General features: G+C 39.5%; 1 long non-coding RNA gene across 2 annotated transcripts; it reads left to right on the top strand.

Moving 5' to 3' along the window:
* The first annotated feature begins 1,496 nt into the window (after positions 1-1,496).
* LOC120755941 (uncharacterized) lies at positions 1,497-24,644 on the top strand. 2 transcript variants are annotated; one of them, XR_005701943.2, is made up of 5 exons: positions 1,497-1,716; positions 2,080-2,185; positions 14,496-14,669; positions 22,339-22,930; positions 23,073-24,644. It is a non-coding gene; the product is annotated as an uncharacterized LOC120755941 (long non-coding RNA). The 2 variants fall into 2 exon arrangements; XR_005701942.2 differs by having other exon boundaries at positions 1,518-1,716; positions 22,339-24,584.
* Positions 24,645-25,416: the final 772 nt, after the last annotated feature.

The following is a 25,416-nucleotide window of genomic DNA, read 5'->3' as shown; positions in this document are numbered from 1 at the left end:
TTTGGTTAGATAGATGCATACTCTCATAGTCACATAATAAAAGGGAGTTAAAATGAATACATACCCCTCTTGGGGGAGGTCGTGGGGCTGAGGTCACTCAGTCTGTTCAGCCTCGAGAAGAGGACACTGAAGGGAGACCTCATCACAGTTAAAACCTCCTCAGGAGGGGAAAAGGAGGGGCAGACACTGATCTCCTCTCTGTGGTGACTGTGACAGGACTTGAGGAAATGGTCTGAAGCTGTGTCAGGGGAGGTTTAGGTTGGATATCAGGATAAGGTGCCTCACCCAGAGGGTGTTTGGGCACTGAAGAGGCTGCCTAGGGAAGTGGTCACAGCACCAGCCTGACAGAGTTCAAGAAGCTTTGGACAAAGCACATGGGGTGTGCCCTCAGGCACATGGTGTGATTCTTGGTGATATTCCTGTGCAGGGCTGGTAGTTGGGCTCAATGATCCTTGTGCAACCCCTGTAACTCCAGCTGTGATTCTGCAATTTTATGATTTCTCTTTCAAGTTCAAGGAATGTGATTCTTGCTGACTGGAGATTCCAGTGGACATCTCTGAATTATTTACTTTGTTAGCAATGGTAACTACAGGTAGCTTTTCCTCTAGAAGCAGAGGTCAGAGCTTTTCCATGAGAACTAAGCTACTGTGGCACAATTATCTGGCAAACTGCAAAAGCCAGAAATAAAGTTAGCAAATATAAGGTATGGTTAGTAGTTCAAGCATCAAGTGCAAGAGCCTCGAAGTTTCATAATATACCCTGGGACTTGTTACATAAATAATGTGATACAAAAAATACTTTCCACTAAAGTATATGATAAAGTGTCTAAAGCCATTGCCTTTTTAGATCACAGTAAACCTAATGACCTGTGTGATGGAGACTTGCTTATAGAACTGTTTATGTTGCAGATATATAATGAAATGGAGTGGAGTCTCTGCTAGTCAAAGACTCCTGAGCTTAGAGATGGGGGAAACAACTTGAGCATCAAGATAACCAGCCTGGTCCTTCTCAGCTGGCTTTATTTTATCTAAGAATAAGTCCCTTGCTATATAATGCAATGTCGTACACTCTGTCTTCACTAAAAACCATCTCACACTATTAGTGCCAGGTGTTCCCAGGCAGTGATCAGGATTGATGACCTTACAGGCTGCTCTGGCTCATCAGCCCAGAAGCTCGATGACACTTTTATTGAAGCCACCACCTTACTGCTGAATCTCTGGGCTAAATGCATCAGCTGTAGCTGCCAGGGCCCTCTGAAGCACTCAGGCACATGAAGAGGGCTACAAAAGTAAGTGAGTTGGTGACTCGGGAGAAGCAATGCCCCATAGGGAGCCGCCTGAAGACTGTCAATTAAAGCTCCATCCCACAGCTGAACCTATTCTAGCTCCATACTATGGGACTGCTTGCTGTTAATGCATTAAGTGCAGTCAGGACATGTGTCCTTAATTTTGTACCCTGATTGCTTACAAAAACCTAGCTATGCATTGCTTTGGCTTGCCATGCAGTAGAAGAAATAATTTTATGACTTTGGGAGCTAAAGTCCTTACTCTGTCATTTACTAAGAATTAATTTGCCAAAAAAAAAAATCAATCTAGGCTGTTCTTGTAGCAAACAAAAAGATACGTCTGAGCTAAGTTGTCCCAGATGAATCATAAAATATAACTTAATAGGCACATGCATCTGTTTCATGGAAACTGCAGGGGAGAGGAAAATTATGTGAGTATTTTAAAGGTTCCTCAGTAATGATGAGTTCAATTGTATTTTGATAATTCAAAATTGAAGTTATAAAGAGGAAGTTACACAAAAAATGAACTTCTTTTTTAATTCCCCTCCCTTTCTTATTTTATGTGCATTTTAATAGGTTGCTATTATGAGAGAGATTCTTTTTTGTGTGCTGCCCCTGACATGCAGATTTGTTTGTATTTATCTGTCTCCTGAAGCTAAACTCAGAATTGCAGAAGCACTTCTGGCAGAATCTCTCCTTATGGTTGGTTCGAACTACCTAGACCAGGTAGTAATACTGCTGCGGTTTACAGGAATGATGCAAAGAGACAATTGACCTTTATTTTCTGCCCTCAGATACCTGACCTGTTCCAGGATTACAAAAGCTCATGGTCCTCTAACATGACAGAGGTCAGAATTTACCAAGACAAGTATTAACTGCTATAGAGAGCAAAGCACTAAGGTAAGAAATGTGATGAGTAGAATATGGAAAAATATCATATATATGTTTTGTGATGCTGAAGAGTGAATATTGGCTTGTTTTGTGCTTTGCATTATCCAGACAAGATTTCTTCAGTCTGTCACCAACACAGTGTCTTGTCAGCTGTGCTGACTGTCTCGCAGGCGCAGAAATGTCATTTTTGCTTTCATCCCTTTTTTCCTGGCAATACAGTAGGGGCAAAAAGAAGTTGTTAATGTTAAAGAGAATATTGCTGCAAAACTCCACAAGGATGAAAGCAGGCACCTGAGAGTCATAGAATGGATTGGGCTGGAAGGGACTTTTAAAGGCCATCTAGTCCAAACCCCTGCAGGGAGCAGGGGCAACTTCAAGATCAGGTTGCTCAGAGCCCCATCCAACCTGGCCTTGAATGTCTACATGGTGGGGCACCATCTTTCTGGGAAACCTGTTCCAATGCTTCACCACTTTGATTTTAAAATGATTTCTTCCTTATATGTAGCCTGAATCTACCTTCTGTGAATTTAAAGCCACTGGCCCCTGTCTTATTGCAACAGACCCTCCTTGTGCGCCCCCTTAAAGCATTGAAATGCAGCAATAAGATCTCCCTGGAGCTTTCCCTTCTCTAGGCTGAACAAACTCAGCTCTATGTCTATTCTCACAGCAGAGGTGTCCCAGCCCTCTGATCATTTATCTGGCCCTCCTCTGGCCTTGCTCCAATGGGTTCCTGTCTTCCTTGTGCCCAAAATCCCAGAGCTGGATGCAGCACCCCACGTGGGGTCTCGTGAGAGTGGAGCAGACGGACAGAATCCCCTCCCTCACCCTGCTGGCCACACTGCTTATGATGCAGCCCAGGACATATTTGGCTTTCTGGGCTGCAAGTGCACATTGCTAGCTCATGTCCAGCCTCTCCAAGTCATCCACCAGCACCCCCAAGTCCTTCTCTGTGGGGCTGCTCTTATTTATGTCTTCTCCCAATCTGTATTCATGTCTGGGATTGTCCCAGCCCAAGTGCAGCATCTTGCACTTGGCTTTGCTGAAGCTCATGAGGCCCAGGGCCCTCTGGCTGGTGTTCCATCCTTCAGGTGTGTCAAACCACCACTCAGCTTGGTGCCACCTGTAAATTTGCTGAGAGTGCACTAAATCCCACCGTCTTTGTCATTGGTGAAGATTTTGAACAATTTTCATCCCAGTATTGACCCCTGAGGGGCACCACTTGTCGCTGGTGTCCATCAGGTCTCTGAGCCATTGACCACAACACTGTGGATGTGACTGTCCAACCAGTTCCTCATCCACTGAACAATCCAATTATCAAACCCATCTTTCTCCAGTTTAGAGAGAAGGATGTTGTGGGGGAATGTGTCAAAGGCCTTACAGAAATACAGACAAATGTCATCTGGAGCCTTGCCCTTGCCCACTGATGTATCCCTCCATCGTGGAAGGCCCCTGGGCTGGGCAGGCAGGACTGGCCCTTGGTGAAGCCGTGCTGGCTGTCCCAAATCTCCTCCCTGTCCTCCTCGTGCCCTAGCAGAGCTGCTGAGAGGATCTGTTCCATGATCTTCCCAGGCACAGGGGGAAGGCTGACAGGTAGTTTCTGGGGTCCTTCTTTCTACCCTCTTTAATTATTGGTGCACTGTTTGCCTTTTTCTTGTCTATATAGGGGATGTAGCTGCCCAGTAACATAAAGCCAAGTCAGTCTGTTGTGAGGTCACATTGATGGCAATACAAAGAGAGCCTGAAATTTAACATGAGGTTCCAGCACACTGGCTTTTTGGAAATTCCTGACAGGGACAGATGTGGTAACCAGGAGGCTGAGCCATGCAAAAGTTACTTGAATTTCATGAACATCACTGGACTGCAAGCGACTCCATTCTACACAGGGAAAATTTCATTCCTAAATGCTGTCAATCTGTATGGGTTTTTTTACACTTAGTCTTGATAGATGCCAGCATGAGGCCAGACTGCAAAAATTTGATCTGAATAATAGAATTGCTGTAGCTGTGAAATTTGGGGCTTTCACCTGTTGTATTTTGTTACTGGATTAAGACATTTTCCAACAATAATAGTAAAAGCTCCTTGCTCTAGCCTTTCCCTTCTCTTTCCCCAGTGCACATTAATAGCGCTGACAGTTGTCAGCATCCCCTCTGTCGTCAGTGCTGGAAGGCAAGATGATGGACAGAGAAATGTGCTTATTTCACCAAAATAAAGGCTTGTGATGATCATAACTCTAATGCCTCTGAACTGTAAGTCATTCCCCCTGAAATGTCAAATAATGTAAGCTGAACAGGGAGACAAACAACTTGGTCATAAAGAGAGGATATCTCTCCTTCAAAATAAAAGAAAACTAAGCCACCACAAACACACACACAAAAGAACACAAGTTACAGACATTGTTATTATAGCTAGAGCTTACCAAAGGATTCCTTTTCTCACAGGATCTCTTTTTCACAATTAAAAATTTTGAACAAGAAAGACATTTTCCTAGCAAATACTGTGGGCAAACAAAATCTGGAAAACATTCCATTTCTGTTTTTATGAATGTGTGAGAAAAATCACCTTATGTTGAGAAGCAATTTTTCACTGACTGCCTTTCAAGGACAAAACCATCTTCCTACAGCTACAGGTTGTAAACTATGACTGTAAAATTAGCTCTTTGGAGGATGAAGGTTCTCTTGTACTAATGTCCAGGTACACTGGTGGTTTCATACTTTTAAAGATCTTAGGAAGGCTCCATATTTGACATATCAAGGCTATATAAAAATTTTACAGTTGTATATTAAAAAGAATTCTGATGAGAAATATTGTACCAAATGTCTCTGGAATTCCAGGTCTCGGTTGCCTATTGTTATGTGAAGTTCCCACTTTGTTTCATGGACAAAGTGAGTGCAATTTTTCTTATTTTTGCCATGAGTAAAACTGTTTTGATAAACCAGAAGAAGCTTGATATAATAAAAGTCAGTATAAATTTATTTTATATAATAAAATTAATATAAACTAAGGTTAGAATTTATCTTCACAAACTTGCTAAAGAGATAGTGTAGCCATTTCTCCTCCTTGTTGTTCATGGCATCTCAAAACTCTGACCAAGGAGTGAAATACTGGTCTTGGTACATTATGCGCTCCTGAGACCACCACTTATAATTCATCTTCCTGGGGTTTGGAGGCCAGAAGTGACTGCCTACTCTGACTGATATGTCAGAGCCCAGTGATCATTTTTGATTAACAAATATTCTCCAGAAAGCAAATTGACACTATTCAGTATTATTCATTTCAGTAGTTTATGTTAAAACCTGTGCTGTCTGTGCAAAGCAAACCTTGTCTCCCACTGCCAGTGAATATTTTTGATCCCTGCCAAGTCTGTCCTTGGTAAGCATGTGCTCTCCTCTTTATAGATAAACATATTACAATTCAAACTTTTGGATAAGCTAAGCAAATTTGTTTTGCTAAATTGTTGTTTGGTATTTCTCAGGGTTCTACCATCGCTGTGATGCTGGTTTTGCAGTTTCTTGGCCTTTTTTTAATACTAGACACCATTTTCTATCTCTTTCATATTGCAGTTCAAAACCTCCACATTTCTATACACTAATTAACTTGTATAGGGTCAGTTCCAGTCAATCTTCAAGACAATTTTATAGAGAACAGCAGGGACATGATTTTTTTTTTTTTTTTTTTTAGCTTTTTTTTTCCCCTTGTGAAAGCTATTTAAGTTAAGCAACAGTTCTGAAATGAGAAATTACATGCTCATGCATATGTCCACCCTGCATAAGCCCACAGAGTGAATGGCACAGTCTATTACCCCAGGCAAAGCAAATTGACAGCTTGTCTGGGGAGATTTCATTTGCTTCCCACTGGCTTGGCAAAGCCACCTAATGTCTGCCTGAAACTGAGCGTGTAGATGTGTGCTGAACGTGGCCTGGGACCCCTGCAGGCTGCAATCACTCGTCTGTGGCACCAGGAGAGGAACTAGTAGCCAGAATTTCAGAAGAGCACTGTAGGGATGATGCCCGGAGTGAAATGTGAGACTCTCTGTCTGTTTTACACCAGAGTGTTAGAACATACCTTACACAAGTGAACCTTACACATCAACAGAAACAAATCCCAAAAGCTTGGCTGTGCAGGTGCAAATTCGAATGTGTGGCAGAGCCTGTATTGTTTTAAAATCTGCATAGATTACATGCTGTTTACTGTTGCTTTCAAATTTAAATATGGCCTGGATGGTATTTGGCGGGGCTCCCTTCAATCTCTACTTTTATAATATTCAGACATACAAGAAAAAAATAATATTTTCCAAGATTTAATTTGGAATTTAACTTAGTCTTTGTGGCATTTTGTCAATATAACCCCTTCATAGTATTTTTTTCTCTCAGAAGAAATCAAGCATAGATACATTATAATCTATTTTTAAAGTTCTTCTGAAGAAAATTCTGCAATCTATAATTTGATCTTGTATATGAGATACTGTATTTTGAGTTCATGAACTTTTATATTAAAAAAATGCAGTATTTTAGTCCATTAGTTGCTCATTTTAGTTTGACTCAGCTTTAACTGGATTGAACATTGTGCTAATGAGATAGATTGGAAATAGCCTTCAGTAGAATGAACGATTTGATGATCTCTACTAATTTGCTATAGGACAATGACCACATTAAGGAGATTTTTTCTGGCCTAGAAAAGACTTCAGGCTATGTACTAATGGGGGAGGGAAAAAAAAGGAACTTGCTCCTGTGCTTTTTTGATATCCCTTGTCCAAATATGTTTCTAACACACACAAAGAGAATTCTTTACAAGTACAAAGAGCACTTAATGTGCAGATTTACATTACAAATATATGCCTCAACTTTATTTCCCTTGTCCAAACTGTTGCTCTCATTACAGCAGAACCTGCAGCTTACATTTCATTTCAAACCATTGTTTGTAGAATTGAGTTTCAAATCATCTGAAGAGTTTTACCTCTGGCTCTGTAGTATCCAACAAGAAAAATTCTGCCTTGCTAGAAGGATGGATCAAATACATCCCTTTTTTTTCCCTTTTCACCAGCAGTCAGATTAGAATGAAATGACCCTGATTAAAATGCCAGTAGTTCCCTATCAGCAATGGAGTTGCACCCCCAATGAAAATGGCTAGCAGTAGGAGAAAACCTGGCAGGGACAGTGTTCAGCTATAACGAGAGCATTCCCAGTAGGTTTCCAGGCCAGCTTCCCCAAAGCAGGCAATCAGCAGCGCACTCCCATGCAGTGAAGGCTTCCAGCAAGCTCCTTCCCAGTCAGATTGCACCAGCAAGCCAAGCACAGGGGTCCCTCAAACAAACTGCTGTGGAGGTCAGCAAGGAGGCATAAGAAAGGGTGGGGTGTGGTAGTCCTGAATTTAAAGCCATTTGTATTTGAAGATCTGACTTGCAAGAGTGCTGAAAAATTCTCCTGTCTGTTAAAACATACACGATTTCTGGTGGGAGTGGTTCACAGCCCAGAACATTATATTCAATAAAACCTGGCATGGGGTTGGAAGGAGAAGAAGATGCTGTGAAGAGGGTATTTCAAAATTTCTATAGTTAACTAGTCTTTATTTGAACATCAGTTTGATCATTTTAAATTACATTTCCTGTGTGTGAATCATGAAGTGGCTTTTAGGTCAAGCTAATCAGAACAGCTGAAACCACCTTCTTGCTGTCCTACAGGGTCTCATTAACCTACACAGAAGAGGAAACCTGCCACTTCTCACTGTGTTTCATTTAATTTCTGCTCAAGTAACCAGCCTATTTCCACTTGTCTAAGCTGTCACAAGTAAAAAAAATTAGCCTGAAACATTAGGTTTATAAATATTCAATGTGACATGATTCTTTTTATTTTTCTTTTCTTTTGATACATAAGGCTGTGTCACAAGGGAGTCTCATCTTATCTCCAGAACTGACCAACAGAGGAGGAGTCAGGATGCCACCACTTACCAATATTTTGGGGCTCAACATCTCCTTAGGCCTAAACTGGGTCTCATAATGAACAGGCAGTGGTGGATGTTGACCTTTTTTCACCATCAAGCTGAAACCTGTACCACCTACTTTCACTGACTAACCTGGCTTTCAGAAGAGGAGTCTGTATTTCATTAAGCAGCTGGAGCATTTCAAGTACTAATCTTTACTAATTACATCTATTTAAATGTTAGGTATCTGAATCAAGCTTATCACAGAGAGACAACAACTGACCTTACAGGCAAAAGACTTTAAATCAAAAATTTGTCCATTCCTGAGATAGGCAGGACTTATCAACCCTCTTTGAAAGCTTTGTTCTCTCAACTGTCTTCAAACACAATCTACCAAATGGCTCATACCATATGCCTGACTTCCAGATGGCTGAAGTAGATGAGACAAATCCCACATTTAATGAGGTAATGCCTACCTGATCACACCCCTGCTTATCAGATTCTCCAGGAGTTTATTCAAAAGGCATTTCACTGGCTCTTCTCTCTTTTACTGGCAAATCACAGTTTGAGTCCTAACTGGACACATCAAAAATCGGCTTCTGTGACCTCATTTTACCTTGTCTCTTCTCATTTCAATGCTAAATAAATAAACAAGAAGCTCTTTTTTTCAGCCTGTCTTCACAGAAGCTCATCTGCAAGTTTGACTAGGGCTGAATGGATTATTCAGAGCAGGCATGTTTGCCACTTGGAAGGGGATTGTTTTGGTTCTATTCATCAGAACAATAGCGAGATGAGGATCCAAAAGTGCTCACTCTGGGTGCCTGTAATGCCTTTATCCATATGCATTGCTATAGTCATATTTTGTCACACGGACCCTTCACGTCAAGCGTGAATCATCTTGCGCCCACTAGTTAAGGCATTGTAGGAACACTTTCTCATTTGATAACTTTTTCCTCTGTTATCAACTTAAACATTTAAAGACAAATAATCTTTTGCCATCTTCTTGTAAATGCACAGTAGTATATGAACAATAGCATATTTGAAGTCTGTAGACTTTCATATTATTTAGTATTTTTGTGGAAATAAATGACTCCATTGACCATTTTGAAAAAATGAGCTCTCTTGTGGCTAATTTCAGTTTATTGCTTCTCACCAGTTTTACTGGAGTTGGATTGTCATTTACAATAACGTGGGGGTTTTTTGTTGTTGTTGTTTCTGGTTTTTTTCCCCTAATAATAAATTAGTAATACAAAACCCTTCTGGAACTTAAGCAAATAAATTCTTTCCTTTTTTTTAATAGCATCCCACATTAAAGTTCCCTATTGCTCCTGTATGTTCCCCCAGTTATGATATGAAAAACAGGGTGACAGATATACAGGAACAAGTGATTTTTCTCCGTGGTTTCATGGAAGTTCTTATGTGAATGGTTCAAAAATATTGCAAGGTAAATGGTGCAAGAAAGAGAAAGGCTGGAGGGTCTGGAGAGATCTCCAGAATCTCCCCTGTTTATTTTTAAGGAATAGCTGTTCTGTTTGTCTTCCTGAGGTGTGATTAGTGGGTTCCTGGAGGGAGCAGGTACATCCCAGTCCCAAAGGCAATTGTCCTGCGATGGACATGTCTTCATGCCACCTTCTCATCAGAAATGCACGAGAAATTTAGACGTGGGCGCGCGGACTATTTCTCTATGCTGCGGGCAAGGCCCCGCGCTCTCAGCATCCTCTTTAGCAAAAGGACACTGCAGCCTGGTGTGCATGCTTGGATCGAGGCCCAGTCTCAGATGGCAGTTTGGTATAAATTATTTTAACCTTGATCAGGAAGCAGCAGAGAGACTCACGTGGTCACCTAGCTCTCACCCTGCTGGCACACAGCTGCTCTCTGTGCGGTGCCATCCAGACACACGTTCAATGTCTGGCTGCACAGCAAACCCTGGGGAACGCTTACACAGACTTGCAGGGTTGAATTGTGTCCCGAGGAGTTTCTTTTAAAGTAGGTGAAAATTAATGAAGATTAAAATGTCATACTGGAGTGGGAACACTTCCTGGTTCCATCAAAGTCACACAGTGACACAGGCTTGTCTATTCCTGCGTGTTTGAGAAGATGGGAAGCGGTGTAAGAGACAAGGGTGACCCCAGAGTGAGGACAGGAAAAGGTATTTAATATTCCTGTAGTCTGTCTAGCAAAAGATCTTGTCCTAAGACTGCTGTAAAGTAAACTGAGAATAATGTGTTTAATAAAAATAATTTTATTTTCATGAAGTATAATTCTATGATGAATAGGATCTCTTTTATTGGTTTGTTCATGTGTTTTTGGTTTGTTTGTTTGTTTTTTTTTTTCTGGTTTGATTTTCTTATAAAATTTTTGGCTGGATGTCAGAGAAGGGTGAGCTGCCTCCCTGCCTTATCCTGGCTGCTGCTGCTGCTTTCTGGGTTGGGGAATGGTAGAGCCTAGGGTAAGACACTGTGACCCTTGGTAAGACAGAACCTTAAACCTGGAAAAGACCTTCAAGATTATCAAGCCCTGCTCTTAACCCAGCACCACCATATTAGCCCCAAGCCATGCCCTCAAGTGCACACATTTTATGAGCACTTCCAGCAATGGTGATTCCACCCCTGCCGTGGGCAGCCTGCTCCAATGCCTGGCCACCATTTCAGTGAAGAAATACTTCTTGATCTCCAATCTAAACCTCCTCTGGTGCAACTGGAGGCCATTTCCTCTTGTCCTGTCACTTGTAACCCGAGAGAAGAGCCCTTGCTACAACCTCCTCTTCAGAGAGCTGTAGAGAATGCGAAGATCTCAAAAGCACCAGATTCTCTAATTGCACCAAATTTTCACAGAATACAATCTGGAGCTGACACAGATTTTCACATTATGTTTGGATGATTGTAAACATTTTTTTTTAAATACTGAAAAATTATTTTATAAGCATCTTTCACATGTCTATGCAAAGGAAAAATATTCAGGCTTCTGGAAAGAGTAAATTGAAAGAAACAAGTAGGTGTCTTCATGGGCCAAACCTTCATCATCCCTATAATTGAAAATATTTCTAGTGTGCTAGAGTTAAAGAAACCGAATTTACCCTTCTGCAAAGGCTAGCTTAAGGTTCATGCATTGTTTAACTCACACTTACGCCCTGTTTTGAGGTTTTAGGTGAGATTTAAATGACTTATCAGCTTTAAGCTGAATTTTCCTGTTAGAGAAGCAATCTATATGCAAAGAGTAAATGATAGATACATTCTTTTCTTTGGTACAAAACTTCAGCAGGAAACAAGGCGTTTTATGTTTTATGACTTGAACCACCTAGAAAGCGCTGCAAAAAGCCCAGTGCATCATTGAGGTGCCATCTCCGCTCCTAAGGATGAAGATAATGCTCTGTGACACTAATGTATCCTTGTGCCATCTGCTTTTTCACTCAATAACACTCAAAGCTGTTCCTTTCAGAATTCATTCATTTTAAATGTTTAAATTTTCTGTGGAAAGCATGTGGAGTTCTTTTTATATGTGTTTTCATTTATGTTGCCTTTATGTGTTTTAAAATCAAAAAGGACAAAACCATATATTAACAAACAAGAACTTAGTTGTGCAAAGTTCTTAAAATAAGCTTTTCTGGTTTGTGAACTATTGCAGATACAGAGATACAAATCCTCTAGGAGGAATGTATATTATTCAGTATGTGTTTCTGTACATTTAAAATATCTGAAAAGGAGAAAGAAGTGCTCAATATTTCTTTTTCGATAAACTTCATAATGAAGTAAAATCTCAGGATGGGCTGACAAACATAATCATGAGTTTCATGATTTTTAGGTCTGGGAAGCTGATGTATAAACTGTAACCTAGCACTGAATAGAGCTGTTCAAACACACAACTGTGGGTGTCAGCTCAGATCACATCCAAAAGCCATCTGGGAAAAGGGGAGGAGCACTAAAGAGTTATTCAGGGATATGTGAACTTCTCAGCTGCAGAACTTGAATATCCTCATATCAAGTCTTACCTGCCAATTCTCCTTGGAGATTGAGATCCACCTACTCTTTATGGATGTAGCAACGTAGCCTGTAGTGCTAGGGGTCATGTTTTCTTTGTCTGCCCCTGCCTGACGACAGGTATGGTCTTTTTTCACAAATCTGAATTTATTTTCTTAGCAAAGCCTTTGTCACCATCATTTCATGTTGCTAGAGGTTTCTCTGCTTACCGATAGAAACACTGAAACCAGTTCAGCCATGGAAGAATTCAGTGGTCCTCCACAGGGAGATGTTATGCTAGCAGTCTATTAAGACCTATGTGGTGAAAATCAACTTTTGTAGATGCTGTGATATTTTGGCCAGACATATATTGATCGCTTGTGGGGGGGTTTTTTGTGGGTTTTTTTTTGTTTTTTTTTTTTTTTGTATTTTGTTTTTTGTTTTGGTTTTGTGTTTGTTTGTTTGTTTGTTTTTTGGTTGGTTTTTTTTTGTTGTTGTTTGTTTGGGGTGTTTGTGGTGTGTGGTTTTTTTTTTTTTTTTTTTTTTTTGGTTAAGTATTTATTAATAAAGGTAAGTGTGCCAAAGCAACAGTGAGCCTAAGGAAATCTTTTGTGCACAAATTTTAATGTGTGACAGGGAATGCATCTCATGGAAGAAATTGAAAGAGACACCAGAGGAGTTACTGTGTAATGTGAACAGACAGAGCAAAAGGGCTACATGACAATCCAGGGAGAGAAAGAGAACTGTCAGATAAAATATAAAGGTGGGGCAGTCACAGTGCTCGGGACTGTGTTTAACTCCATCAGTGCCAGGCTGAGGTGAGTTCCAGCATTCATTATACAGTTTGCATTCATCTTCCTGTATGTGCCAAATTGCTGCATCCTAGATAATCGTGTTTGGAGGCAGACCTCCTCTCCAGGCTTTTCTAACATAGGCAGTACAGTCATACACCAGCAAAGGATTAAAGCAGATAAAGGACAGGGAAAATTGGAGAATATGTGTTTTGCCAGTTCTTTCAGAAGACAGATTAAGAATTCATGGGAAAGGAATGTTAGACGTTGCACTCCATTTCTGCACTGGTCAGTACTCACTAGCTGTATTCAAAGGTCTTGATGAGATTCATTCACCAATGCAGAGAGCAAGTTAATGAAAAATAGATCCTGGGTTTCTTGTTCTCTTGTGCAGCTGATGCTCTGGCAGATCTTTCTCAAACTATGATGTGAACTGGCAAGTGGGCTGTCAAGAGTGAGATGAAAGAGCATGACAGAGACTCCAGAGTATGGGAATGCTATTCTAATCCCAGCCACGCTTACACTGTTATTTTATTTATTATTTGTTACATACCTGGGGTATGCTTAACACATTGCAAGACTAAAGGAAAGATATTTCTCTTGTGCCTTAATGCACTTTGCAGTGAAATATACAGCTGTGTCTTTTGTAAAAGCAAGGAAGCAACCTTCCATATTTCTGAGACATGAGCCCTTCAGAAGCAGGAATTCTAGGAATTCTATAAATTCTACCTGCAATTTCAGTGAGACTGACTGAATAAAATGTTTCTATCAGATCGTTTTTCATGCAAAGCTAGGGTTTTTATCTTTTTCTTTTCCCCAGAAAATCACTTTAGATTTTTCACACAAATGCCATTAATGAGAGATCCTTCAACATCCCACTCTGGAAATTTGTATCCCATATCTGGCCTACAGAAATGGGATTCAATTGATGTCTCAGATGTGCTTTATAACTTGGTTCTCTCTGATATGTCATAATCATTATGAAACTGTTAAATCATGATTTTTGGATCTTAGCAAGCCCTTTCTTGAAGGAAATTGGGAGTCTTATTTATTAAGTAACATTCTTACTAATTAACAAAGGTAGGCCAGATGGATCAGATTCTTAAATAAGGCCATTTTATGACTAATTCTTCTAAGGTTGCTTAGAAAAGGAATACTTCATGTCTTCAAGGAGTTGTGTTTCTTGAATTGCAGCATTTTGTAATCCTCTATTATTGTTGCTCCAAAGCTGCAATTTTCCTGTGTATTTGTTAATAGACCCGTGAACTAATGCAAAAACAGGCCTCTGGTAAATCACACCTTTCCCAAGTGATTGCCTGACTGGAATCATTCCCAAGGATTGAAATAGCCACAGGCTTGACACCCTCATTCTCTGTTGATGGACAAATAAAATTCAGATTTCAGAACTGACCTGGGGGACAGCATGTGTAACATAGTCCATTTAAATTACCAACAGATGTATTTATAACTTTGTGTGTATGTATGAATAGATTATTTCCAACTTTTTACTCCCAGCAATTGGGTTTTTATATAAATATAGATGGACAACTGCTAATATAAACTGGCTGAAGTCAAGGTCAAGGGTGATAAAGGGTTTATACTAACAGAATGATTTTGCTCTTTTCAACCTCTTGGATATCTTTTTTCGGCTTTCAGGATAGAAAAAGCCTCTTCCTTTAACTTCTCCACACAGAGAAGATTGTGATATTTACCATGGATAGTAAACGTTTCTGCAAGACAAGCCTGGAGGTTGAGGCAATGAAGAGAGATTGCTGTCCTGCTGACGAAAGCCTGCATGCTTCCAGCTCAGAACTGCAAAGATTTCATAAGGTCTGTGGTCTCTTTAAAATTTATCATCGTAAAAATAGCACAGAAATATCTACCAACTCCTATTCGCAAACCTGATTTGAGTTTAACAAAAAGGGAATCATCTAATGGTGATGTAATTTGAGTGAAATGTATGCAACTATACATAATTATATCTTGGCTCATTTGCACTGTTCCTTGCACCTGAATGTGTGTTGTGGTTTTTACATAAAACAGTAAAAGTAAGTAATACCACGGTATTTCATGGCAAGTGTGGCCTAAGAACATGAGGTCCACCTGTTGTTTTTTTTTGAGCAACGTCTTTGTGAACAGGTATAGATAAACAGGAAGGGAAGCAAAGATATAGCACAAAATAATCCAAGATAAAGTAGAAAATGTTCATCTAAAAAGACTTTAAAGAAAACTGAGGACAGAGAACCTTTGGTGCCACCAGAAAGCATCTCAGAATTGGAAGAGGAGAATCCCAAATTTTGGTGTAACTTAATTACTGTTCTGTTGCAGGAAACTTGACTTTTTCACAATTCTTAATAAATAAGCATGATAGTAGAAAGGAATAATTTGATAGATGTTTCACAATCAAATTTATATGAAGGTTCCAAATAGTGACTGACTGACTCAGTGGATCATGAGGAATACTTGTTCAACAAATCTTAATTTCTAGTTCTCCAGAACTTTTATGCTGATTTTTGTTTTCAAAAGACAATTATAAATTCATTCCTTAGTGTCTTACTTGGAGGCAGGCAGGTCAATATTACATATTTATATTAAAGCCTCAACTGAGAATATAGTTACATTTCCCAATCCTGTTATAACATGCTAATAGTTGGGATCTAATTAAATGGTTCCCTAGATGCACTAAGTTAAGCACTAAAACAACTAGTGTGACATAAATCATTTAAAAACCTTTATAAATGCATTTTCCCCTTACATTTCCATGTGTCTGTATCTCGCTTTTACCCAGAATCATCTGATTAAATTCCAGGAAATTCAGAGCCCAGCCATGCAATTGGGGTTCAGAACATACAGATGGCTGAACTTAGAGATTTGATGAGGCTTGAGTGGCAATTTGGTTATTATCCCAGGTTGCAGCTGTGGTGGGCAGGTAAATGTCAGCAGGAAGAGCAGGATGGGAGTTTCAGGGTGCTCGTGCACCACAAAACTCAGGTCAAACGATACACTCACACCCCTTTAACACACAAATTCTATTTGATCCTTTTCTCACTGCGGTAGTTGACATTACTTCATTATGTCTTGGCAATTTGTCGCCCTTGGCATGCGCGGCACTTCATCCCCTCTGTACTGCAACCCCTCTTCTGCATTTGGGGACAGCCAGGGCTTGGTGGAAGTGGGGCTTCTTAGCACCTTCGGCCAGGGAGGTGATGATGTGTGACATGGTGTCCTTTACTGCAGGAGATAATGCTCTGGCACTGGGCTGCTCTGGGAGGGAGGGAGCCTGGAGTGGGAAAGCTTCTTCCCTTTATGTGAGGGAATTAAGCTGCAGCTTTTCTGCTCAGGTTGGTTACTGGATGCTATCCAGGACTTCTGCTTCACCAGGGCTGAAATGTTAAATTCTTCCCTGCTGGAGGGGATTTATTTTGAAAGGTTTTCCTTGCAAATTCTGTTCTATTGTCCTCCAATTCCTCACTTGTGATGTTCTCAAAACGTGGTCTAAAGGTAATATTTTATGTATCACTAGGAATATGATTTATCTTAAAATGTCAAAAGACTGGAAACTCTTGAGAGGCAGCAGGGTCTGTTATAGAGTTCTGTGACAATTATTGACATTGTTGCTCCATGAAGATGAAGGAGTAACTTCAAATGCAGCACACACTGTTCTTTGATGGAAACACTACTGTATTCAAGTGACTCCTAAGCACCTGAATGGTATCAGGAAACTCAGCTCTAAGTAACCCACCGGCTATCTAAGGAGGCTGGTAGCACTGATTTTCTGATGAATGACTTAGTTTCACTGACCACATTATGGTTACATAACTCATGACAGCAGAGCATAGTACCCATTGCAATTAATTTAGTTAGACGTTAATGAAAGCTATGTTTCAATGCTGTTGGCCATTTGCCATAGTATGAAGAAATGTAATATATCATGTAATGACATAATTCAACCAAAGAGCACTTCTCCTGTCCTGTAATCGCTGAATCACAGAATCAGCTAGGCTGGAAAAGACCTTTGAGATAGAGTCCAACCAAACATTCCATTTCGTTCCCAGATACACAGACCTGTGCAGCTGAGCAGTCATGTGCACAATAAAACAAGAATTATTTTTGGAAAATTATTCAAAACTAAATGTAATATTTATCTGGCTTTTGTCCTTCTCAGAGTGCTGTAGGAATGATGAGTAGGCATTCTTAATCCCTTACCACATACTGGAAGAAAGATACTTTTTGGCATAAGCATAAGTTAGAAATGTGACTCTGTCAAACCCTCTCCAGTTTGCCTAGGTCTGTTCCTGCTCTAAGTAAATTCATAGTTTTGGGAAGACAGGTTTAAGTCTGTGAAGTAAATGTAAGAAATTAATCTAGAATTGGGTTTGTTGTTTTTTGTTTGTTTGTTTTTTGGTGTGGTTTTTTAATTTTTTTTTTAATTAAATAAAGAATGGTGTTGATAGTCCACTATTAATACAGATGTTGGCATGAAACATCTGGCAACTGCACTGAGTTTATGCAGCTATAGTATGTCAGACATTCTTATTATACCCTTGTAGATTTTTACCAGTTATGCTGATGTAGTGTTAGAAAATTCTTCTACTGTATTGGTTTTTCTCTTAGAGACCCAGTAATAAAACAGCTTGCCTGACATAGCAGAATTTATTTTTCTGAGTTTGGTTATTCATGGTCAGCACCACTTTCCTGACAACCCTAAGAACATTCTCTTTGACTTGACCGTTACTATTTCCCTTGCACAAAGCAAACTATAATGATATTACATGTAGAGAATGGATTTGCAGGTGGAATTCCCTAGTTTCTAATAGATAACCAAAGGCATATGAGTCCATTGAGCTAAGAAAGAATATTCTGGGAAGTATCCATTATGACTATGCAATGTGGTGACTTGACGATTTTCTGTGGATGGAGGCAGATCGCGTGCCACAGCTGCTTTTGATCCCAGCCATTTTATTTAGAGACTTTCATGCTGCTCTTAAAAGACTGAGGCAAAGAGCAAATTTCATGTCCTGTTCTTCACAGAGAAATTTATGCAACAAAATTGATTGGGAAGCATTCCCTCTGACACTGCACTCAAAAAGCAAACTATTACTTTGGAAAATAGCTTTTTTAGAAAAAATATATTTTGGAAAAGAACTTTTCTAGTCAGCTTTTCTATACAGGCAAACCCATCTAATGAGGTTATTGCCGTATAATAACACTCTGGTTTTGATGGGAAGCAATTTCCTTGCTGCTGATCAAGCAATGTTTTGCAAAAAAAAAAGAAAAATCCTTGCATATACCTTTATATGTCAGGTGATCTTGAAGGGGTACCTTTATAAAAATAAATTTTTACTATTAATTGTTACATTTTCTGAACAAATGAGAATGCAGTGGTTATAAGCTTTGATCATGACACTCTAAAGAGCAAGGGAAACATATCAATCTACACATGTATTAAGGATTGTGTGACAATTTGTCACTGGGTAAATGACAGTTTTATAATGCACAAAATACATTTTTCATAATATGAAAGATGCTTGGAAGTTTTTAGAGGAAAATTTATCACCATATTAAGTAGCAGACAAAGCAAAAGAGGAGAGACTATCAAATGAGGCAAGACAGAACTCCATTATGTAAGATACCTAAAATCTCTTCTCTACCTGACATAGTGAAGAAAATGATTTGATTTTTCTGATTGACCTTTTTCCTCAGTGAAGTTGTAAGATTATTTTAAGTATAAAAGGAAAATTCAATGAAATTCATAGAAAGCAGCCAACGTATTATTTAATATTCCACATGACTAGATAATATTATTGATGGATAATATGCAATTTTTTTGGAATATAGTAAGGAGACATGCATATTTTTTCCACATATATGTGCAGTTTGCTGGGAAAATTAGTTTTCTTCATTTTTATTATTTTTCCTGTAGATGGAAGAATAAATAGAAATTAAGAGAGATAGCATGATAGCATTCTTTTCTGTGGGATTATATTTCTCTTTTCTAATTTTGTAAAACTCTTTCAAAAATATGTTGGGAAACTATAGTTAAGCAAGAGGGCATACTGATGGATTCACAATAGCATCTTCAACACAGAAAAATGATAAATAATGTTCCCAAAACCTAACTGTGGTATACCTTAGAGGTTTCTAAAATCAATTTTCAAATAAAGAAAAACTCATAAATCTTGTAATTTTCATAAGAAAGAATCTACAGCATACTCCCTTTAGTTGTTGTAAAGACTTTTGGACATAGCAAGTCCTGAGAAAAACCTTTGTCTTTCAAATGAAGCGAAACTAGTTTCTTTGTCTCTGTTATGGAACTGATTATTTTTGTTGAACATTTGCTTGAAAGGTACTTATTCTATTGTTCTCTGCCTACTAGCACTTCTGTTACTTTTATTAAAATATAAATTAAAAAAAAGTTACTTTAATATGACTACATAGCTCTAATTTGTCTTTGTTATTTCTACTCTGTGCAAATTTCCCTGGATCTAACTTTCTAACCTCATTTGTCTATTTGGTTTTCAAGATATGAGAGCATTTTTAAGGCACATTTTTCCATTATTTGCCATAGCAGATTTCACAGCTGTTGTCTCACAAGCTTTGCTGCAGTTATCACACAGCTTTAGGAGGGCACTGAGACCCTACCAACTTGCAAAGTCTGACGACTATTTTCATACTGACTTGGTAAATGAGTCACAACCTTCGTGAATTGCCTGAGGCCACAAAGCAATTCAAGGGAAGAGTCATTTAGAGAACTCATCTTTCCAGACTCCTGTTCTCTCTTCACTAGTTAACAAGGGTCTTTTTGTAATCACAGTAAAATGCTGATTTCTAAAAGTGAGGAAGGATCACTCTGTACATGCTGTGTTCATACAATCTTGTTTAAGCATATGCTATTGACCAGTGGCAGAGAGAGAATAACTGAACTGGATCTCTGATTTGAGATGGTCATCAGGTTTTATATTTAGGCAAGAGACCTCATACTCCTCCTCAAGCTGGTGGAGGTAAAATATTATTTCATTAATATGATTAATATGCATTCACTGGATATAGGGAGGGTCTGCACTTAACCCAGCTAGGAGGAGGCCTGGCAAGACCTTGTTGAGCTGTATGAACAACCACCTCCTCCATCCCTGACAAATGTCTTTGGGAAAAGAGGGTGCAAGAGTAAGGGAGGCTGGAGGAGTTCAATATTACTTTTTGAAAGTTTCAAGAGCAAGCCACAAGAGCTCTCTCAGTTTCAGTCTTGAATCTCTTCTGTCATGGTCTGAGGTCATACAAGTGTAATTTAGATTAGAATGGAAATGTGGAAAGATTTTGGCCAGTGATGCATAAGGAACAGAAACCAGTTCGCTCTTTCTGATCCTCTCCTGAAAAGACAGAGAATAAAGAGTAAATCCTGTCTACTTCCCTTATTAAAATGTGGTTCCTAATATTCAGAGAGAAGTAATCCATAGACTACAAAGGGACGGTTAAGATATAGGTAATGCAGAGGGTGGCAGAAGGTCTCATGTAAGGCTAGTGGAAATGCAATACAACAAGGGATTTGTTGAAAAACAGGGAAGGTTTAAGTAGACTTTTTTGGGTGTTCTTTTCACACACCGCTTGTTGCAACTGTGTGTTACAATAACATAAAATTGCTGTCATTAACAGTATGGACCTATTTTGCCTGCAGAATTAGGCTCAGCTGGATGGATCATTATTAAATTGCAGAAAGCATTAAAATTAACTCTCAGTATTGAGGTAGCTGACCTGGATATAGTTTTAGAACCATGACACAATGTTGAAGATAATGTAACATTGGAAAGAAGAGTACCTAGAGTAGACATGGGAGAAGAAATTGAAGTATGTCCTTCAGTTATCAAAGAAAAACCCCAGCCAGTCACTGAGGCTGTTATGAAAGTGCTGTCAAATCAATTAAAGCTGCTTTTCCCCTTTTTTTTCATGCTGGCTGAGACCCAAACATAGAGTTGTGATATCCCAGATCAATTTCTTTCTGGCTTTCTGTAACTTGCAGAAAAGTATGTGAATGAACATCCCATTTTCATATTATCTCACCACAAGTCTTTAGAATTAGGAGGTCTGTGTTTGCAATGCTGTCAAACTGACACCAGTGTGCACACCCAGCATGTTCTTGCTGTCAGAGCTGCTGGTGGACCTGGCATTCAGATCTATTGGCCATCTGCCCTTACCCTGATGCAGTGTATGGGAGAAACAGGATGCTTTGGGTTCTTTGAGCTCCCAACAACATCCATCCCCAAACAGCCAGGATTCAGGCACAGCTAGACCTCACCTAGCCTATGGCAATAGTAAGGTGTTTTGTGCTGTATTGTGAGAATGCTCTGGTTTTCTTTAGCAACTGACTGCTCATGATGCCCCGAAAGAGAGCATTGCCACGGGAGTCACAACGATGGCTTCTTACCAGATTTGGTAAATCTCACGTGGATGCAAAGAAATTGTGCTGATGTCACCACCTGAGTAAACAAATATGGAATTTCACTGAACTGAGAAATAGGCTCTGTATTTTTATTGGAATAAAGGATGATAGATGATCAAAGCAGAGGCATCTGAGAGGCAGATATATGTCAATGCAGAAGATTCTAATAGAAGAGAATAGCACACTGTGCTCAAGTTCACGGTAATTATTTTTTGTGAAAGGCAAATATTATTATTCTCAGGGTTAGAATATATTTTTCTAAACTGAACTTTTAGGGAATTTCATTCCTTTGATGTCACTGTCCATTTTTATTTCATGATTACCCAAAAAGCCACAATTAGACCCTAGGCAGAAGGCGGGTAGGGAGCAAAGAGAGGGATGAAAACTGGTCAAATTAGGTAACATGTGGAGCAAGTTTGTTGAGTGAATATTTTTTTCACTCCAGTCTTGCTGATGTTGATGAGGAACAGCGACACTGCTTCTCTCCCAGGGCAGTCAGTGCATGCTCTGTAGCTGCAGCCAGAGGGTTGGCTCCCAAGGAGCTTTGTTAGCAGGATGGCACCAAGAGCAGGTATTACAAACTCTGCCAGGTTACAAGTACTGCTTTCTCAGATAATGAGAAAAAAAATTTGTGAGAGTTCTTCACAGATATTTCAAACTCACCTTCTCCCCTCCTTCAAACAGAGAAGCAAGGTTCATTTTTCTTCAATGCATTGTATAGTGGGGGTTGAAACCTGCAGGTGGAAGGCATAGTGCTGTTATTATTACTTACTCTTATAAAAGACAACACAGGGATTACCATCAGTGAATTTGTCTCTCAGAGTTAGGTATGAAATTTGCAGACCTCTGCTATCTAGGTAGGTTTAAGGAATAATTTCTGTTATTTCTAATATATGAAGCAATAAAATGCTACTAAGAATGATTAATAGCCAAAGTGAAGCTCAGACATTTCATTGATCTCAAAAGCCATTTATTGCAAGTATATGAAAGCAAAAGAGATTATTGCTATTATACAACAAACTATAAAATCAGAAATGAGAAAAGTGCATCTTTTTCTTCTTACAGACGATGAAAAGGTATCCCACACTTTTCCCCTCTGCTGGATTTTCCATTGGAAACACATGCTGGAGGCACAAGCGGATCAATAACATCACAGAGCTTTAAATACTGATTAAATGATCAAAGACAGATACATTTGAGGATAAGTTGAAAAACTGTTCACAGAAGCAGCTGGTGCTGAGCAGAAGTGACTGGACTGGACAATGAGGGTTTTGTGTGCAGATACGTTTGAATTTTTCTGCCTGGAATTCTGTGCTTGTTATATAACGTCTCTTGATGAATTGAGCCCCTGTGCCAGGTTGTCGGCTGCAGCTGAGGTATGTCTGGCACAGCCAAGGGGAACTGGCACGCCAGCCTGCTGCTAGGTTTTACCCTGTTCCACCCTGAGCCTAGGACAGAATGAGCCATAGGAATACTTGACGGACTGGATGTTCCTGTGTCGGTTCTGTACCACCTGAAGGCTCTCCTTCACACCAAACAAAATATCCAGTCCTTTGGCTTCACACTGGTCAGAGCAGTCCCACAGAAATTCTGACTTCAAGAGAACGTTCCTGGAGGCCACATCCTCCGGTCATGAGCAGACAGCCTTTTGCATAAGGTAAGGAAAAAACCCATTCCACTGGTCACGTGCCACTCTGACAACTCCTGATGTCTGGGTGACCTAGAAGACATTAGGTGCATTAGGACAACTGGAATTTGTTATAGTGAATATGCAAGTGATTCTAGTTTTGTATTTTCAGGGTCCCAAGTGGAAGAGGTCTTAAGAAGGTATTCCAAGAGAGTCATGGAGAGAAGGGCTTTCCCTTTGTTCCATGCAGTATTAAGGAGTGACCAGAATTAGGGAAGACTAACTAGGGAAGGTTGCATGCAGGTGAACTTTTTTTTAACCATTTTTCCTGACTATGATCCTACAAATAGTAGGGGTTCATTTCAAGAAGTTGGATTTATATAATTTACCTATCCTTGTGAGGCAGATGAAAATTGGTGTGTATTGCCTTTAAGAAACAAGTAACTGGCTCTTTCCTGCCTCTTAAAATGTGTATTCATGCAGACACCAATGCAGAGACCAAAAATTTCATGAAATCAATGAAATCCTACGCAATACTGGATGGAAGCACTACCTTGTACAATTTCTGCTTCTCCCTGTGTGCTAAGAGACTTTCTTTATTGGATATTCTTCTACCTAACTGCTTGCTATACACAATCTTTCCCTTTTTTCCTTCTTGATATAAATCAACTATCTTTACTAAGAATGAAAATTTAATAACATGTTATAGATTCAGATGAATCAATAGCTCTAATGGCTTGGAAGAGAGTTTTGCCCAGTTGATTAATTTGGATTATCAAATTCTGGAGACATAGACCGCAGTCCATGGATTTTATGATGCCCAAGATGGCATTGCCTTCATCCAGGAGGTAACTGACGATACCTAATTAATGACAAATGTTTCAAACACATACTTGCTGTAGCTACTATAGTCTTTTTTAGCTGAACTCAGCAATTTATCTTTCTTCCTGGCTCATTAAACACTATTTTGAGCTCCACTAATATACAGCTGATGATCATGTCTTTAAGAGTATTTGCAAATCAGTCACCTCTGCCCTGGAATGAGTTCTTAAAAAGTCTAAATATCTACAATCATGTAAAACAGAGTGCATATCAACCCTTCAGGGCCTGTATCATTTGAAGGTTGGGGGGATATTTTCTCCTTTATCCTGATGAGATCTCTTGGTAAGAGGAGCTCTTCTGGTAAAATCCTCTCTCCTCCTGCTAGTCTGCATGTGAAATGTACAAATTCAGTCTCAACTACATTTTCAGGTTGTATTTATAAATTTTATGGCTAGATTCTGCATATCAACTGCTTCTCCTCAGAGGAGCATTTCCCAGTATAAAGGAGTCTTCAGTGGGACAACACATAGATATTACTCACGTATCCATCAGCAAATTATCTACGCAGCAGTCACAAAATTGAGATTTGGTAGTAAAAATAATTGATTTTTTTCACTGCAGTAGCTGAGTTGAGAAGTTAGAAAAGAGTCTTAATTTAGAGTGACTGGCAATAGAAGTGTTGGGGTTATATCTCAGAATTCAAAAAGGGCATTCAGCTGTATCAGGGTTCAAACCCAAAGGAGGCCTGCGTAAAGGACCACTTCTTCAACCTGCCAGAGGCATACCCTGCTCCCAGTATTTGAAAGTTAGCTTAGCAGAGGTCACCCTTAGCAAATGCCCTTTTTATATTCAGCTGTGGCTATGTGAAAAATAAAAGTTTCTCTGGAACTATTTTGGAAATTAAATTTGCATTTTTAATAGTATCAGTATGGCTCCTGCTGTGTTCTTCAACAAACATTTTCTGATACCCTGTATGAGATTTGCTTCAGTTTGTATGTAAATAAACCTCTGCTCTTCTGAGGTCAAGTGACTTTATTGGATGATCTGTACCTTTGAAAGTTTCTCTGACTATCTTTGTTACCTATTGAAGGGCTCGGCAGAAAGATTGCGTTCAGCATTGTGATCTGGAATTGATTGGGATCAGACTCATTCTAATCAGCTCTGGCACAAAGTAACATAACACAGGGCTCTCTGCCAAGAACAGCCTGATCTCAGCTCCTGAGTGCTTCACGGTGAAGTACTGCAGCTCCTTGGCTTCCATGGAGTGCAGGTTTTTTCCTAGGCAAAGAATGGAGAACAGGTTGCTGGATTAGAAATGTTTTTATTTTGGAGGGCCTGTAAGGAATATGGAGAACAGCACCTGGTATGTTCCCAGGAGATTTGTGTTGTTTTGCCTTGCACAGGTGGAATTTCTTAGTGCCTTTCCGATTGAGCATCAGAAAGAAAGAACTGCATTGACCCAAGTGTGAAACACAGTAGTTAAATCCTCACTGGAGACAAGTAGTCACAGCAAATCAAAAAGATTAAATTGTAAATATTGTATATTACCTCTGTCCCTAGTCGAAAATGTTATCTGTGTTCTAGTTTGTCTTTATGTTTTATTGAGAAATATTCCCAGCACAGCTATGGTCATGTCTTTGTGGAAAGGAGTGGAACATAGACACTTGTGGATTGTATATCAGCTGCTGGGGACA

The sequence above is a fragment of the Hirundo rustica genome, chromosome 8 (genome assembly GCF_015227805.2).
Source record: "Hirundo rustica isolate bHirRus1 chromosome 8, bHirRus1.pri.v3, whole genome shotgun sequence".
Classification (NCBI taxonomy): Eukaryota; Metazoa; Chordata; class Aves; order Passeriformes; family Hirundinidae; genus Hirundo; species Hirundo rustica.
The sequence above is the reverse complement of the archived record's forward strand: the minus strand, read 5'-3'. Positions and strand labels throughout refer to the sequence as shown.